Source organism: Eleutherodactylus coqui, chromosome 8 (genome assembly GCF_035609145.1).
Source record: "Eleutherodactylus coqui strain aEleCoq1 chromosome 8, aEleCoq1.hap1, whole genome shotgun sequence".
In the NCBI taxonomy this organism is placed as follows: Eukaryota; Metazoa; Chordata; class Amphibia; order Anura; family Eleutherodactylidae; genus Eleutherodactylus; species Eleutherodactylus coqui.
The window spans coordinates 100,934,912-100,940,534 of NC_089844.1; positions in this window are offsets into that span (position 1 = coordinate 100,934,912).

The window sequence follows — 5,623 nt, forward strand, 5'->3', positions numbered from 1 at the left end:
GCAAATCCCACACACCCTTCACCTCCAACACCCTGACCCGCAGCCTTCACATCCCACACCCTGACTGGCACCCTGAACTGCACCCTTCACCTCCAACACCCTGACCCGCAGCCTTCACATCCCACACCCTGACTGGCACCCTGAACTGCACATTTCACCTCCAACACCCTGATCCGCAGCCTTCACTTCCCACACACAGGCCTGCACCCTTCACATCCCAAACCCTGACCTGCAACCTTCACATCCCGCACACTGACCCGCAACCTTCACATCCCGCACACTGACCCGCACCCTTCACTTCCCACACACCGACCCACGTCCACCCTTCACATCCCACACACTGACCTGCACCCTTCACATTCCATACCTTGACCCACACCTTTCACATCCCACACACTGACCTGCACCTTTCACATCCCACACACTGACCTGCAGGGAGACCATCTCACGCAATGACCTGTTGGGTGGACATCCCACACAGTGACCTGCACCATGCAAATCCTATACACTTGCATCATACACATGCTACATACAGATGTGGAATGTGCACATCCTACATGCTGACCCCTGCCATGCACATACTACACGCTGACCTGCAGGGTGCAGAGCTCTGTATGTTTGTGTAACATGTATCCTGCTTAACTCCTTACAATACTGCATCTGAGTCTTTCTGCGGTGGTATGTGCTGTTGATACCACAGTATGACCACATGGTTTCTATTCCTAGAGAGCTATGGTAATCTTGGTGAATTTGTCTCACGTTTATCAGGTCTAGGATAGGATAGAAGAGAGAGCCTACAATGACTGTTGTGCAGGCGTCCATTTAACCCCCTAACGCTATAGCAGGGGTGTCAAACTCATTGGTTGCCTTCAAAGGGCCGATTCTAATTGTTAATTGTAAGACAGTATAATAAAAGTGGCCCAATTAGTAATGAGGTCCCCCACAGCGGTCAGTGGCGCACACTATTATATATATATATATATATATATATATATACACAAACACACACGGGCGTACACTATTATTTTTATTTATATAGACAAGCGCACACTATTATACACATATACGCACAGACACACACTACTATACAAATATACGCACAGACACACACTATTATACACATACATGCACAGACACACACTATTATACACATACATGCACACAGACACACACTATTATACACATACATGCACACAGACACACACTATTATACACATACATGCACACAGACACACACTATCATACACATACATGCACAGACGCACACTATCATACACATGTACGCACAGACGCACACTATCATACACATATACGCACAGACGCACACTATCATACACATACATGCACAGACACACTATCATACACATATACGCACAGACGCACACTGTCATACACATATACGCACACTGTCATACACATATACGCACAGACGCACACTGTCATACACATATACGCACAGACGCACACTATCATACACATATACGCACAGACGCACACTATCATACACATATACGCACAGACGCACACTATCATACACATATACGCACAGACGCACACTATTATACACATACATGCCCAGACGCACACTATTATACACATATGCAAAGACGCACACTATTATACACATATGCAAAGACGCACACTATTATACACATACATGTATAAACACACTATTATACACATACATGCACAAACAAACTATTATATACATACATGCAAAGACGCACATTATACACATATGCGCACAGTCGCCCACTATTATACACATATACGCACAGACACATTATTTATATATATATAAATAAATATATATATATATATATACACACACACACACACATGTACATACACTCACAGGTACACATTTTACATATATATACACTACCGTTCAAAAGTTTGGGGTCACATTGAAATGTCCTTATTTTTGAAGGAAAAGCACTGTACTTTTCAATGAAGATAACTTTAAACTAGTCCTAACTTTAAACAAATGCACTCTATACATTGCTAATGTGGTAAATGACTATTCTAGCTGCAAATGTCTGGTTTTTTGTGCAATATCTACAAAGGTGAATAGAGGCCCATTTCCAGCAACTATCACTCCAGTGTTCTAATGGTACAATGTGTTTGCTCATTGGCTCAGAAGGCTAATTGATGATTAGAAAACCCTTGTGCAATCATGTTCACACATCTGAAAACAGTCTAGCTCGTTACAGAAGCTACAAAACTGACCTTCCTGTGAGCAGATTGAGTTTCTGGAGCATCACATTTGTGGGGTCAATTAAACGCTCAAAATGGCCAGAAAAAGAGAACTTTCATCTGAAACTCGACAGTCTATTCTTGTTCTTAGAAATGAAGGCTATTCCATGCGAGAAATTGCTAAGAAATTGAAGATTTCCTACAACGGTGTGTACTACTCCCTTCAGAGGACAGCACAAACAGGCTCTAACCAGAGTAGAAAAAGAAGTGGGAGGCCGCGTTGCACAACTAAGCAGGAAGATAAGCACATTAGAGTCTATAGTTTGAGAAACAGACGCCTCACAGGTACCCAACTGGCATCTTCATTAAATAGTACCCGCAAAACACCAGTGTCAACATCTACAGTGAAGAGGCGGCTGCGGGATTTTGGGCTTCAGGGCAGAGTGGCAAAGAAAAAGCCATATCTGAGACTGGCCAATAAAAGAAAAAGATTAAGATGGGCAAAAGAACACAGACATTGGACAGAGGAAGACTGGAAAAAAGTGTTGTGGACGGATGAATCCAAGTTTGAGGTGTTTGGATCACAAAGAAGAACGTTTGTGAGACGCAGAACAAATGAAAAGATGCTGGAAGAATGCCTGACGCCATCTGTTAAGCATGGTGGAGGTAATGTGATGGTCTGGGGTTGCTTTGGTGCTGGTAAGGTGGGAGATTTGTACAGGGTAAAAGGGATTCTGAATAAGGAAGGCTATCACTCCATTTTGCAACGCCATGCCATACCCAGTGGACAGCGCTTGATTGGAACCAATTTCATCCTACAACAGGACAATGACCCTAAACACACCTCCAAATTGTGCAAGAACTATTTACAGCAGAAGCAGGCAGCTGGTATTCTATCGGTAATGGAGTGGCCAGCGCAGTCACCAGATCTGAACCCCATTGAGCTGTTGTGGGAACAGCTTGACCGTATGGTACGCCAGAAGTGCCCATCCAACCAATCCAACTTGTGGGAGATGCTTCTAGAAGCGTGGGGTGCAATTTCACAAGCTTACGTCAACAAATTAACAGCTAGAATGTCAAAGGTGTGCAATGCTGTAATTGCTGCAAAAGGAGGATTCTTTGACGAAAGCAAAGTTTGATGTAAAAACAATGTTATTTCAAATACAAATCATTATTTCTAACCTTGTCAATGTCTTGACTCTATTTTCTATTCATTTCACAACGCATGGTGGTGAATAAGTGTGACTTTTCATGGAAAACACAAAATTGTTTGGGTGACCCCAAACTTTTGAACGGTAGTGTGTATATATATATATATACATACATACACACACACACACACATACATATGCACACAAGGACACTTCTGTATACACATTTTTATACTTATCTGCAGCCAGTTTGGTCCCACTGGCAAGTATACCGGCTGCTCTCTTCTTGGGGCCCTCCTGCAAACTTAGGCCCCTGATGTCTCCCCAGGCCTGCAGCCATGAACAGAGGGAGGGCCAGTGAGAGGAGTTCAGCGCTGACCAGGCTCTCACCCTGCAGCTGTTCCTCCTCAGCGTCACTCTCCTCCTGCAGTTTTCTTCCCTCCTCCGCGGCTGTTGTCAGTCTTCTATCGGAACTCCTCTATTACTGTCTGCACTAGACAGAACTAGCCGATAGAAGATCGCCTACTGATAGCAGCACGGAGGTGAGGGAACTTTGTGCGCAGCTGGCGGGCCGGATTCGGCCCACGGGCCTTGTGTTTGACACCTGTGCGCTATAGGATATACAGTTACATCCTGCACGTTCTGGGTATGTATAAAGGGAGATCACTGGGTGATCTCCCTCCATATAGCGCAGCTGCCGGCTGTTTCTTACAGCCGACACCTACCCGCAAAAGCTTTGATAAGCCACACGGCTCATCAGACCTGTTAACCCTTTAAATGCTGCCGTCAATTCTGACAGCGGCATTTAAATTCCCCAACTGATGTTTTGGGGTCTTGTACGCCCCTCCGCAATACGATCACAGATTGCCGTGCGGGTGTCATGGCAGCCGGTGGCCTTCTGAAAGGCCCCAGGGCTGTCATAGCAGAATGCCTTTCAAGCCATGCCTGTGGGGTGGCTTGATAGAATGCCTTTTAGATTGCAGTATAATGTAATGCTACTGCACAACATAATACTGCAGGAGCGATCAAAGCAAAGTAAAAATAAGTTTAAAAAAGTTTTACTAATTATAATTATTTAAAAAATAAAAGGTAATAAAAGTTTAAAAAAAACTCTTATGCCATATTTATAATAAAAGAATCTAAATAATAAAACAAAAACGCATATAAAGTATCGTGCTGCATCCGTAAAAGTTCGATCTATTAAAATAATGCATTATTTACCCCGCAGGGGAACATCGTCAGGAAAAAAAATAACACCAGAATTGGTCACCCTGTCTCCAAGAAAAAATGTAATAAAAAGCGATCAAAAACTTGTATGCATTCCAAAAATGGTACCAACGCAAACTACTGGACGTCCTGCAAAAAATGAGCCCTTGCACAACTGTTCATGGAAAAATGAAAAAGTTATGGCTGTCAGAAGATGGTGGCAGAAAATAATTTAAAAAATTAATTATCTTTGAAAAAAATATAAGTAATAGAGCAAAAAAAAACTATATAAATTTAGTATCATAGTAAATGTACTGACCCATTTAATAAAGTTATCAGGTCATTTTTGTTGCAGTGTGTACGCTGTAGAAACCTTGACACACTCAAAGATTGCGGAATTTCTTTTGTTTTCCATTTCACTCCACATAGAATTTTTTAAAGGTTTTTGAGTACATTATATGATACAATTAATCATACCATTGGAAAATTCAACTCATCTCGCAAAAAGCAAGACCTCAAACAGCTATGTCGATGGATAAATAAAAAAGTTATGTTTTTTTTTTATTTTTAAAGGTATGTTACGTCACAGCTCACAGGCCAGCACAGGAAGTGCCGATCTATTGCAGAGACTGCTCATGCGAGCTGTCTCAGCAATAGATCAGCATTCCTTCCTGGGCAGTGAACACTACCGCACAGGGATGTGACCTTCACTGATCGGCCCGGAAGAAGAATGTGAGGAATGCAGCATTCATAACAAGCCAGCCGGAATGTGTTGAGATGATCCCGGGGGCACTACAGAAGCTTAGCGAGGAGAAGATATGGTAAGTAGACTGACAGGGAAGAAATATGTGAGTATAGAAATTTTTTTTTATTGACAAAACCCCTTTAAGGGGTTATGGTGTGTTCACATGATTTTGTAAAGTAGGTAATTCATGTCCAATAACATGGACATACTTGACCACAGTGCTACACATGTATACACCAAAATGCATTTACACTGAATTACCATCTTATTCGGAACACCAATCTAGTAGCACATTGGATCTCCTTTGGCCTTCAGAAAAGTAGCA